Consider the following 15,146-nt stretch of genomic DNA (forward strand, 5'->3'; position numbering starts at 1 on the left):
GGACATGAGAGGTGCAAAGACTTCAAAGATACTTTTGTACCGTTCCCTGAGTCATGGTAATACCGTCAATTGTGTGACTTTGTTTTCAATCCTGTACACTTACATTCCATTTTAGACAGGTAGTATTTGTCACCTTGATTGTTACAAATATTTCTGTATGACTTATGAACATCAAAAAGAGAGACAATTTGAGAATATATCTTTATGAAAATGCTGTCACATTAACGACACGATAATGTTATATTCTCCTGTAAAAGCAGCATGTCACCATTATATTCATTTATTGATAGCTGTTAAGTTCACCTTGAAATAAGCTGAGCTTATCTTGTGATTATTAGAAATGCTTGGTAATTAATCAAGTTAAATATACATTTTCAAGTGACTATAAGATTTGATATATATGCATGGTAATTAATTGTTTGAATAAATATTAATAGGCACTGGCCATAACCTTGATATATATACTTTGTAGAAGAATGGCAATTTCAAATTAATGTCATGAGTTGCCGATTTTAGAGAGATTGTTATTTGGGTACTAGTATTGACAGTCATAATAGAACATGCGAATTATATTGCTGAAGTATATGTATTTTGGATTTAGTTTGACTAGAAATTAGATGTAGATAAGTTTAAAGGTGACTTTGTAGATACATATTCCATTCCAAATAATGTACTAGAAATACATTTTGATGCATGCACTTACTTTTGTATATAAATATCAACTTTCAATTTAAATTTATATTGCTCGTGTGGAATTTGTTTATAAAAGGTGTAGTGCTTTTGATATGTGCCTGTATATTACAGACACTGTGTGTGCGATAAGTGAAAACTCTTTGTAGTTAATGACCCATGCCTTCAACATCATAGTATGACATTGGACCGATCTTAGACGTTCAAAAGGGAAAATTTAAGACAAAATGAAGACAATTTGATATAACTGAGTCCTAATTTGTCACTGGCCGAGTGCTAGCCTAGTACTAATCCCTCTGAATGTTTGGTTACTAATTTGTTAATGGCATAGTGCTAGGCTAGTACCAGTCCTGTTGAACTTGGCATGACTGGTTATTTCTTTGGTATTGGTCAAGAGCTAGCTAGCCTACTTGACGTGATCGGGTCCTAATTTGGTAATGGATAAGTGCTAGTCGAGTACTAATACTATTGAACTTGGCATGACTGCGTACTGATTTGTATTGGCCAACTGCTAGCCTAGTACTAGTCCTGCTGAACCTGACAACTGAGACGTAATATGTTGATGGCTGGATGCTAGCATAGTGCTAGTCCAGTTGACCTTGATAAGACTGAGTCCTATTTTAACAGCGGGTAAGTGCTAGCCTAGCGTTATGCCCTTTGACCTCAATATGACGAATAACATGCTATGCGTTCACCAGATTGACCTACAGCCTAGCGTCATTCATAGAACAACCCATTGATGTATTTGTACAATGACAAACGGTGACTAGACTAATTAAATTCACTGTACAGTCATTGTAGTTTTGATGTGAAACGTGTGTTGTTAGGCAGCTCTAAATCTTTGTGGACAGAGAAGGTAACATATGACCCTATCGTTTGATAGGTAGCATCCATTATGTGAACTGGGTAGGCCTAGTCTCTATTTGGTATGAAGATCACAGCTACAAAGCAACAGGTGGCTGTTCAACTTAGTTTAATTACTCATTGGCCGATAACATGCACCAGAAAACTGTTGAGTATATATTCTGAATCATTTTCTTTTCAATAGAGCAATCAGATATTATATATTACATCTGTCCTTACCCATAAATAAACATAATAACGATCACACGATCCACATATACTATTACATGTATATATGGGTAAACAATCCATCCAACCTCAGACTACTAATGAATCGATTTTAGATATTAAATGCAGTAAAGTGTAAATGATTTCACCTGTTGACCTGAAAGATTTGTGAGTTGTAGCATGATCTAAATGGCAGTACATAAAACGCTAAAACATTTCTCGTCGTAGGCTCTCCGCTCATCACGCGCCAAAAGTAAGCGAGTGATAACGAGCGCCCCCAACAGCAACATCGTTTAAGCTATTTACTTATGTATTTCATCCCAGGAGAAGAAATTTCTAAATGTTTGTATTGAAATGTCCACCCTTTAAACTGATACTGAAATAGTGCATAATCATACTAATACGATATCCTGGTCAACTTCAAACACACGGAATTTTTGTAATGTATTTGTTTCACCATAGCCATTTATCTTCAACGTCAACGGTTTGGCATTATCACTACATCCTGAATATAACCTTCAAAATGGTTTATTCTGTAACTTCAGGGTCTCTCGATCGATAATTATCTTTTTTCATACATGAATTATTTTTAACTCTTTCCAACAATTGAAACATACCGAATCTAATCTAGCAACTAGTATAACCCTGGCTTATGCGGTTAAGTGCGGTACATTTCCTCGTATGTATTACTTAAAGATTGGCTGAATCGGTTTTTCCTAAGCAGTGCAATCAGATAATACATTTGTCCTTACCCAAACATATTAATTTCTCACAATTATACGTCACACATGCCATTCATACTAGTATATGGGTATACAACACAACCATGATGACTCCGAATTTTTCATATATATCGACGCCATTAATTTGCTATGGATATATAAACATCTCAATCTCAATCAGTTTATTTCATAACAATAAGGCCACAGGCCCAAAGAGCAAACAGTGATACAAACGTTTCAGTTCTTAGAGGGAGATTCCTCTCTATTTTTCATTGCAAAATAAATAAATGAAGCTAAATTATTTAGATAAGTTATATATATAAACATGATGCAATGTGATCCTATATTTTTAGTTCACTATATATCATTATGCATAATGGTATTACATAGTAATAATACAGTCAGAAGAACTTATAAATCTGGGTAGGAATAACACTACATGACTACCTTAGACACGACAAGTTAATAAGCCGACCGAAATTTGAACCACCAGTAAAATAGTTCAACTACATAGTAACTAGATGTCCATACAATAGACATGCTGTTTTCAACGGTTAAGATACACATTATAATACAATATTGTGTGTTGGTATGATATTTTAGAATTTAGTATTCTTTTTATTAGTCAGCAATTCATTTCATATACAAGAAGAACTGAGATGTTGAATTCAGCAAAGTGTAAATGATTTGACCTGTTGACGTAAACGATTTGTTGTAGTATGACTCTACATTAATACAAAGCTCAGACCACTTGTACAATGGCAGTGCATACGGCTACAAGTAAGCGAGTGATAACAAGCGCCCCCACCGGCAAATCGTTTAGTCTATTTATCGTTGTATTACATCCCATTTTCCACATCAGGTTTGCATTGACATTTCCACCCTTTAAACTGATACTGAAATAGTATGGAACTGAAATAGTTTTCAAACACATGGAATGCTTTAATATACAAATTACTTGTTTGACCAAAGACGTCTTTCTCTAACGACTATTCTTTTATAACATTGGCAGTACTTTCTGAATGTAGCCTTCAAAATGGTACTTCAGGGTCTTTCATATTTATCTTTGTTTTATATATGAACTGTTTTTACGTCTTTCCAACAACTTAACCACACCGAATATAATCTAGCAATTGGTATAACCCTGGCAAGAAATTTATTTATCGATATAAGTAATTATAATACGAAATACTTATTTAATACCAATGAATTTGATACACCGTGCAGTCTTGCTTTCAAATCGATGATCATGTTGTATCGGCGTCGATTACTTCTCAACTCGGTTTTGAACATTTGCAAATCTTCACATGAACAACGGATCGGAGAACGAGAACGAGGTTACTGATCAAACGTCATCACTTCATTTGCCTGTAAAGTTCTTTCCTTCAGGACCTCGACCATTACTCTTGTACTATATTACGCTGTTGGCCATACAAAAGTGAAAGTGAGGCTGGTTTTCTCTGAGCAGAATTTGATGCCTACGAAGCCAAGCAAGAGGAATCATGTTTATCAACCTTACATCACAAGGTTTCTCTCAAGTAAAGATACAAAAATAGACTAGAAATCTGATGATAAATCTAAAGTTGATTTTGTTTATTCCAGATAATGTACTGGAAATGCATGTTGAATAAAACTGTTATTTATGTACATAAATATTCTTATTAGGTTTCAGTTTAAATAGATATTGCTTGCCTGTAATATGCTAAGAAACTTTGCAATGATTTTGAAATGTGTTTCCGAAGTGTAATACAATATATACATATGTGGGAAAAGTTGCACATAATGACATCATGGCCTGATAGGACCATTGGACTGATCTAGGATATCTAAAATCAAAAGACTAGAGCTTGATATAACTGAGTCGCAATTCAACTTGTCAATGCCAAAGTGTAAGCATAGTATTAATTCCACTGAACTTGACATGACTGGGTACTAAATTTGTATTTGTACAAGTACTGGCGTAGTACCGGTCCTTTTGAACTTGACGTGAGTGAGTCCTAATATAGTAGTGACCGAGTGCTAGCCTTGTACTAGTCCTGTACTAGTCCCGTCAAACAGTTGACCTTGATATGATTGAGTCCTAATTTGACGATGGCTAAGAGCTAGTCTAGCGATGGGCCTGGTTGACCTCAATATGACAAATAACATGCTATGTCTTCCCCTGGTTAACCTCACGTCTGGTGTAATGCATAGACCAAACCATTGATGCATTCATTGGCACAACGCCAAACGTCTTCGTCTTGCAGCTAGACTAGTCCACTGTACAGTCAGTGTTGTTATTGTAGTTTTGATGTGACATGTTTGTCGCCTGACAGCTCTATAACTTGTGGACAAAGATTGTAACCTTTGACCCAAGTACTTGATATGTCCTTAAATAGCCTTTACCTGGTGTGCCTAACTAGGTAGCATTCCACTATATAAACGGGTATGGCATAGTCTCTAATTTGTGAGGAGATCGATGCTACAAATCCACAGGTGATTATTCAACTTATTGTAACTCATTGGCCGGTAACATGCATCAGAAAACTGTTGTATCTCTTCAAGTAGGTATTACTTAAGACCGACTGTATTGTGTTTTTCTAAGCAGACAATCATATATCAAACCTGTCCTTACCCAAACGCACAATTAGTTTCCAATAAGCATGCATCACACGTTCCACTAATACTTGTATGCAATACTGTCAACACCTTCTACAACACTGGCTCGGTCTATGAATACCATCAAATTTCCTTTCGCGGTGTTTCAGTTTATTCAACAATACAAACGCATTGAGATGGTGTCCCAGATTTTCCTGTAGACCCTTCATTTTTATTTCACAATATTTTGACACACATAATAAAGGTTACATGTTGAAAATAAAGTGAGAGCAAACATGGTTTGAAATCAGTCTATAACTACCCAAAATACTACTGTGGCCAATTTCGGGTATGATCCTAGCTATAGATGTTTTGTTTAAATACAATTTATCTTAATTACATCAAAGGCAAACTGACCTCAAGAAAAGGACCTCAATATGACTAATAACTTGCTATGTGTTCCCCTGGTTGACCTCAAGTCTAGTGTCATAAATAGGAACAAACCATTGATGCATTGGCACAATGCCAAACGTCTTCGTCGTTGTCTAGACTAGTCCACTGTACAGTCAGTGTTGTCATTGTAGATTTGATGTGACATTTGTGTCGCCAGACAGCTCTGTAACTTGTGGACAAAGAATGTAACCTTTGACCCGAGTACTTGATATGTCCTTAAATAGCCTTTACCTGGTGTGCCTAACTAGGTAGCATTCCACTATATAAACGGGTATGGCATAGTCTCTAATTTGTGAGGAGATCTCTGCTACAAATCCACAGGTGGTTATTCAACTTATTGTAATTCATTGGCCGATAACATGCATCAGAAAACTGTTGTATCTCTCCTAGTATGTATTACTTAAGACCGACTGTATTGTGTTTTCCTAAGCGGACAATCAGATATTAAACCTGTCCTTACCCAAACGCGCAATTAGCTTCCAATAATCATGCATCACACGTTCCACTCATACTTGTATGCAATACTGTCAACACCTTCTACAACCCTGGATCGGTCTATGAATACCACCAAATTTCCTTTCGCAGTGTTTTAGTTTATTCAACAATACAAACGCATTGAGATGGTGTCCCACATTTTCCTGTAGGCCCGACCCTTCATTTTTTTTCCACAATATTTTGACACACATAATAAAGGTTACATGTTGAAAATAAAGTGAGAACAAATATGGTTTAAAATCACTCTATAACTACCCAAAATACAGCTGTGGCCAGATTCGGGTATGATCCTTAATTACACCAATTTCAAATATAATTGACTTGAAAAAGAAATATAGAAAAGTTCAGGCCAGTTTTATACAATTTGACAGGTTCTACGTTGTATTTCCTTCTTTCTTTAACGTTTCATTTTTATGGAAATTTGGAACTTAGCGTAGTGATGCCAGTAAATCATTTCAAGTATTGTTCACAAAGAATAGAATGATGCAATTCTATGTAATAGCTATATGATGAATACATACTAATCCAAACGAATAAACAGGCCAAAATAATTGCCCACTTTGCTCTCTTTTTAATTTTTTGAATTTTGTATGAGTGTTTCTACTACAAATGTATTATAATTACCGACTACTTAAGACATCTCCTGTGACTGACCCACAGGTACACTTCTCTTTTTGTCACACCCCATAGCACGTCACTGACTTCCTTTCAAATGTTAATGTAACACAGACCGCCATCGCCATTCCTCCTTCTCAGTACAAGTGGTCATTATTGCTCATGATCTAGTACGGATTTGACTGTCTCGAAATATTGAAATGGCATTTAAAATCCACCCATTACGTAAACTTTACCACGAGCTCAATCACGAACTGGGCGAAGGTGAGCATGAGGATCTTAAAAACCTTCTACGTGGTCAACAAATTTCGGCATGGGACATGTCATCATTGACCAAACCAGTGGACGTCTTTATCAAATTGGAGGAAAATGGTTATATTAAGGAAGACAATTTAGACTTGCTAAAGGCGTTATTGAAAAAAATTCGAAGACCTCCACTAGTACAAAAAGTTGAAGACTTCGAGAAAGAAAGGGAAAATCGTCAGGATGAACTTTGCCACAAGTTATCTGAAACAAGTAAGTTTACTTGTAAACAAGACTATAAATCATTTCTGTGTTACGTAGACATTGGAAACTGTTTTATGTTTTGACATATATAGTAACTCTTCAAGTGACGACGACTTCAAACATGAAATTCGGACAGAACACCTCAAAGCCCTACTCATAGTGCATTATTTATTGTACATAGTATGTATCTTTATTCATCGTAATTGTGATTACTAAAAATGAAGTGATTTTTAAAAATTGAAACTAACAATGTTTGAATGCAAAATGGTGAAAGTTGTTAAATGCATGAAAAAAAAAATCTATAAAATCTTAATCGATCTACCATGAAAGGACTTTAGTATGCAACATGTACTTCCTTCACATTTACATTTAATGTTAAATGAAATCGTTACCTATCAATTTAACGACAAAATTATCCCAAATTATCCATAGGCGACAATAGTATACTGATGAAGTAAAGAAACATCAATAATCACCATAATTAAAATTTCTTTACATTAAACAACATTACGGCTGAAAGTTCACAAATTTTGTTAAAGATGAAATAGTTTCTTTATTGTAGATATGCGTGAGAAAGAAACACTAAGAACCGCGCGCAATACTGATCTTCGTAGGTTACAATGCACTAAGATTTCAGAGGTTTGTTTTGCATCAAGCTTTCGATCTGTCTTGGTCGACGATCCTCATCAGAATGACAGTGTCATAGTTACAGCTGGCCACTAGGTGGCGGTATGACCGAGGAATGGTCAGAGTTTTTAAATATACCCATTGAACAAACATGTTACGACTGTATGCTGATTTGATATTATCTAGTCACTATAATGTAGGTAACAAGTAGTGTAGTAACGCCTGGGATAGATTTTCACACAAAATAACTCTGATTTCAGAAATTACTAATTCGCCCAACTTGCTTTATATACTAGCACAACGTTGGGGTAGTTATGTTAACCAACAATGTCTTGTACTTATATCAATTAACAAACACAGTAGTATTAAGGCCATATAGTGACACTGAATCGCTGAACACATTACGATGGCGGTTCAGATTAATAATTCCATAATTTGGAATGTGTTTACATTTTATTTACGATAATTAAACCCCGATTACAACAGTAAGACTTGCCTACTAGACTCGAAAGACTAATGCTAGTACACTTTTTCAGCTATTCTAATTATCAATTCACTTTGAATTTTGAATTTTTGCTTGTCCTCAAGGATAGTTGAAATAGTGTTGTAGCATGGGTCTACGGGTAGGCTACAGGAAGCCATATCTTATCTCTACATTATTGTGTCAATAGAAAAACTCCCCGGGTGAGAGAATGAAATTCACCTCATTTACATATGCCCCTCAAATTTCAGAAGAGAATGTTCCTACTCTCCCTCAACGTGTAATATAATGTAAATATGCAAAGTGACTTGTATGACATTCAGGTGTCTCTGGTTAAGGGAATCCATTTCTTTTACTTGTTTGATGAAAGATATTAAGTATCAGATATATAACATCTCAGTTAATTGGATATCTATGTTGGAGGCCATAGTAAAATTAGATTGTTATTAATGTGTATGTACATTAATGAATGTAAGTTTAGCCATAAAATCTTGTGTCATATTGCAGACAGTGAGAAGAAAGAAAACCAATGAGTTCGTCTTTCTTCTTATTATCTGTACTATCGAAATAATAACAAATCAAAGTTAGATACATTTATGTACATACACATATCAAATAACAAACTATGGGTTGGCAAGGTATATAATTTATGTTTGATTAATTACTGTTATTGACCTTTCATCTTACATCAAATGAAATGTTACATTTCCAACACAGGTACTAGAACACATTGAACTAATATACGCATTTTAAAAACATGAGAAAATAACTCCAGTTCTCCTACTCTTCTTTCAGGCATTAGCACTATTGTGCATAATAAACATGGATCACCTGTAAAACAGCATGAGGCGTCAATGGTAGAACCCATAATGCAAGGTATAGTTATAAACAGGGATACACAACTATTTTCATATGATACAACAATGTTCGACCAACTGCATCTCTTAGCCTGTCTGAAGCTGTGCTACAACTACCAACTAGTAGCAAGTTTCTCTGTTGACCACCATGCAATCTTTCATTCCCTGATGTTTAATTAATAGTATACATTTCACCAGTGGTGTTTTAAGTAGAGTCTTCAGGATAGGGGCATTGTGGGATATCTAATCTGATAGAATAAACAACGTTAACATTGTAATGTTGTATGATGTTCTAGTTTCTAATTTAACATCAAATGTTGCAGTTGCTTGCTTACCGTCTGAATGAATGAGTGAGTGAGTGAGTGTATGTGTGTCATTGTCTGTGTACTGACTAGCCAGCCTTGATCTTAGCAACAATTTGTTTACAATTAAATATCAAAAAATGAAAGATTACACTGTAATCAATAGAGAAACTTGCTGTTAGTAGAAAGTTTCAGCACAGCTTGAGACAGGCTAAGTGATACAGTTGGTCGAACATTGTTGTAAACAGTAACACGTGACGAACTGTGCATAATGATATGTAGTAGATACTATTAATCAGGTCAGGTATGGTAATGTCGTATATTTGTCAAATTGAGAATAATAATGCCACAGCATTGTTGCCAGAAGAACCAAGAATTGTGTTATTATTCAGATTTAGTACAATGTAATACGTATTCCTTGGGTAAATCATACTAGAAACACCAATGTTGAATTGAAGTTAGATGACAGAAATTAAGGTTGATAAAGTTAAGAGAGAGATGATGTGACAAACATATGCCAACTTACTACATCAGCAAAATGATTCAACTAAAACAGTAACAAGGTGTCCATACAATGTACATGTTATGCATTCATTTGATTCACAATGAGGAATCAGGTGTTGCGTGTAGTTTCATTCACCCAATTACACTTGACATGAACGATTTAAGGTAAAAAAGATAACAATTGTATGACGTCTGTGCAGTTCCTTGTACCATTTGAGTTGGGTCAAGCACTACAAATAAAAATATGTATGAGAAAAGATTTCACAGACTTTAGTAAGAACTCTGCGATTATACATCTTCCCTAGTATTACTTAGGCGAATCGGACCCTATGCATGTGGTTTTCCTGTCGTTTCGTTTAGTTTGAACTTGATTTTTTGATGTCAATATAACTGCCGAGTGTTTCAGAGTTCTCCTTTCAGGAGAAGAGCCCCCAGTTGTGACTTTGGGTAACTGAGTAACCACCGTCGAGTATATGTATTATTGAATGACGTCACATTTAAATATCAGCTGAAAGTTAATGTTATTAATTATAATTATTTGGAATGTTGTGATGATGTACCAGGTCATCAAATGCAATGTACGCTTTAAGAAAATACACAAACGAAAGTATGTCGAAAAAATACAGAAAAATATATAGTCCAAATCACAGCTACAAGCCCCTTAATTTTCACATTTGCTAGAGCTGCCAGTTGTGTCACTATTATCTCACTGTACACCATACTATAGCGGGCAGAATATGTCTGTGATTTCTTTAATTTTAGATTGTGTGTCTAAAGCTAATCCAAAATTTGTATGTCGTGAATGCCTCATATGTGTGGGTTTGTTATTCATCAAAATAGAAAACAGACATTTTGTACAGGAAATCTAATTGCTTTAGTGGATTGATGTAAAATCAGTTGTATTGAATATAAGTATAGCACAGTGCTGCTAGAGATCACTTTTCAAACAAAAAAATGAATTTCTACGTCACAATTACGATTGTCCTATAATATTCGATGCCTCTAATTACAAATATAATAAAGTCATGCAATGATCAAATATCAGTGCTATATACAGAGTTTTTAAAATCAGTTTGAATGGAAATGGATAAAACTGTATGGGAAAACAAGTTCACTTCGCAAATGTTTTAGTATGTAGAACATTCAGCTGGGTCGATAATATCGTCAACTCAACTGAATATTTTAAAAACAATGCAAGTAAAGTGTTGACGTGTAAACATAGAAAATTGTGTGTTTTATTGCAGATCCTGATGTGATGAAAGCTGCTGACATATGTGAAACGGAACTACGACACTATTATGAAAATCATTATGCTGAAATCTATCCCATGCCTTATCGTGACGACACACTGAAACTTGACGATACATATACATCGCTGACCTTAGAAACGAAATCAGGTAAAAATCACTTTGAGAGAGAAGAACTTTTTGCCCACGACGACGACAGTAGGAATCCAACAAGAATACTAATAGAGGGTGATCCTGGATATGGAAAGTCAACGTTTTGTAAGAAATTGGCTTATGATTGGTCAAGAGAAAAGTGTGACTTTCTGAAACAGTTTAAATTACTATTTTGCCTAGAAATGAAAGAAATAAAACCATGTATTAGAGAGTCGATCGTTGATACATTACTTCCGGAAGATAGCACTCTGATTGATAATTGGGATCACTTGTTCAAATACATCAAATGTAATCAAGAGAAAGTGTGTTTTGTGTTGGATGGATGGGATGAAAAGTCAGAGAGTTTAAAGTCAGAGGTAGATAATATAATCCAGGACAAAATGCTATGTAATTGTAAAGTAGTTGTTACATCTCGTAAAATAAGAGGTGATATTAGTGACATGCACGACGCAGGAAAATCAAAGCAACGTAGCCGTGGAAGCAAGTTACAACGAAACGTACACTTCAACAGAAAGCTGACTCTGAATGGGTTTACTGTGAGTGCGTTGAAACAGTATGTGACAAAGCACTTTGAGAATGTTGCCAGACCTGACGCTTCAAGAGCACTTTTCGGCCAAATCGAAATGTCAAGTAAGAAAGACGAGATAATGAGCTTGTTAAAGTGTCCTTTGAATGTATGTTTTTTTTGCATTGCTTTTATGTCGCCAGAGTCAGACATAATAACTAAAATTACTTCTTTATATGACAAGATAATAGAATTAATCATTGAAGGGTATTGTGAGAAATATGACAAGAATGACCCAGCCACAAAAGATGATATCAACAGACAGATATTGTTTCTCGGGGAATTGTCAACGATGGCGTTAATCGAAGATGTTATAAAATTTGATGCTAAAGAACTGAAATTTCAAGAAAACGCAGATGTAGCTCGGATGGGATTTCTTTCAACATATGACAACAATACCAAATTTTCTACTGAACCAGCTGCAGCAGGATACATCATTCATCACAAATCGTTTAAGGAATTCCTAGCAGCAAAATATATTACTTATTTGTGTCACACAAACCGTGATGAATTTGCTTCCGTTGTCAGAAAACTGTACGAGAAGGATTGTTGGAACAGTGAACAAGTTTTTCGATTTATTTCTGGATTATTGGACGAGGATACTAAACTTCTATTTGAATGCTTAAGGGATGCAAAGTTTCCTGTGCTATTGCGATGCCTTGTTGAAACAGGCTGTACAGCAATTCTAGTGAAGTCATGCATCAATGCTTTGAGTAAGGACAGCGTTCTTATATTTCTGAGGGCACACTCGTTTCAAGAAATTCGTGTCTGCCAGCAAATCGTTACGCATCCAGAATTCATGCCTAAGCGGATTGGTTTTTTCATGGTAGATTTGTTGAGTGTGTGCAAACTTGACACATTCATGCCATTGTTACATGCATTGGCTTCGAAAGCTTCCAAACTTCGTGTATGGTTCTACTTCATAACCCCGAAGTGTGAGGATTACCCTATAATGGAAACAATGGAATCAACATCATTGAAGTCAGACCATTACTGTAAAGGTCTGGTATCAATAGATGAACCCGTCAACAGTGACAATAAAGTGTGTGAAGCTAAGGCAATGAAATCATTCACATCAGAAGACTTCAAGTCGATATTATCAAGATTTAAGCAGATTGGAATGGAAAATGTAGTCGATGAAATCAGAGTTCGATGTGCTTCAGTTCCATATGATGAATTTCCACGTATCCTTGATTGTCTGGATAGCAAAGACTGGTTGAAGTTTATGACGCTAGAACTTCCTAACCAATCCACCGATATCGATGACGCTGTATCGTCAGGAATTCCACTGAATTATACGCTCAAGTCTTGTACAGAATTAAACCGAAGACGTGATAAAAACCAGTGGCAGGTTACAAGATTGACGTATACACCAGCCAGAATTCAATTCAAAAGCTTTAGCCCACGACATTACAGTTCAATTGCGAATTTGTATGACATCTCAGTAAAAGATTACAATATGCCAAACTTATTTGACAATATATCTGAGTTTCTTGAATCTGATTGTGAAAAGGCTTTTAAGATCTCATTGTCTAATTGCCAACTAACCCAGAATGATTATGTGAAACTATGCACAAAGATGTCAAACTGTTCGAAGCTTAGCACCTTGAGATTAATATGTAATAAGTCAACGGGAGATAAACCGCTGAATGTCGATGACTTTGTCACCTTTGCTGAAAGTGTAACTAAGTTACCACGTTTAAAAATCCTGTCCATTGGCGACTGGAGGTTTCCAGAATACAGTGACCCCTCTGGTAGATGGAAAGATGCGTGGGTGAAATTCTTCGGTGAACTGAGGGTACATGAAGTCGATCTAAATAATTGTCTACCTTCCAATCGTCCAACATCAAGTAGACAGACATATCCCCCCATCGACGGTCTATGCAAAGCAATATCAATGTCTGGTAGCAACCCAAGTCACTCTGATACTGATAGTCTAAATGCAGCTGATACTGGTGGATCAGACAAATATGATCTCACGTACATAGATCTTTCAAGAAACAAACTGACTGTAGGTGATGTATTGCAATTACAGAAAGCTGGATTGCTTGATGATGACAGTAAACCTACCATATTCTTATACTATTGTACAGTTAACGAAGAAAGTGCGAAGATTTTGAAACACTACCGTTGGCATTCTAACCTGAAAATAGAAAACTAATAACAATATCTCAATACATCATGGACTGGAAAGAGATATAAGCTTATACTCCATATGTTGGAAATTATGTCATTGACCTGTCGGCAAACCCTGGCGATAAAGACAATATCTCGATGCATCTGTACTGAACTCTCTATAGCGTCTCTTTGCCATGAAGAATTGGTCGTCAGAACGTATTTTCCATGTTGAAATCATACATAGGAATATGTTTTCCTTTTTAGACATTACTTGCAGACATTGAAGACATTTGAACATTAGCGCTAATTAAAACCTAACACATTCCCTTTGTTAAAGATGTACTTGGAATTAAAACACCATACTGTTTTCAGATTTGCTATATGAGCGTATGCAGACATTACGGTAACCGACGGACACGTGGAACTCAACGTTTGAACCCATCCTGGCTATCAGAACGACATGTAATCATATGAACACATTAAAAGAAATCCAGGCACCTTAGCTTTATACACAAGTTTACCAGATGAGATACCATTCAGGTCCGTATTAATTAAACAACGTTATTACGTCATGGCTTATAGACCCAATAACTATTGGGAAGAGCAAGGACTATTGAAAATATTAATTTACAAGGTAATGTACAGCTGTGACTCCCGTCCAATATCTTTCCTTAAAAGCAAACAAAGGAAAGAATAATGTCTATGGTCACAATAAACGCATATTTCTCACGATACCTTTTACTTGATTGGTTTTTCACATATGTGCAACAATACCCCGATACAAGTGTTACTGTCTTGTTAGTTTTCTTTTGCTTTGTCGTGTACATGTCAAGACTATTCTACCATTGTGCATGAACTTAAGGAATACATACACAGTTAATCAAAGTATTGTATACATTACACTCAATGGCTGGCGAGGAGCTAGCACTGTCAATAACTTTATTTTTACGAAAAATATATGCAGTGGATGGAATACTGAGTCGTGTATGTATGGACGTTGAATGTAAATTTACATGAATGTATATCTCCATGCTTTCAGTGAGAATTATGTTTTATAGCTCACTTATATTTTTTAATTTTATGACAATATATATCGTGCATTGTTGAATCCCAGAGCATTTGTTCTCAAGAATGATATGTACTATATTATACACTGTAACCC

This window comes from Glandiceps talaboti, chromosome 16, assembly GCF_964340395.1.
Source record: "Glandiceps talaboti chromosome 16, keGlaTala1.1, whole genome shotgun sequence".
Classification (NCBI taxonomy): Eukaryota; Metazoa; Hemichordata; class Enteropneusta; family Spengelidae; genus Glandiceps; species Glandiceps talaboti.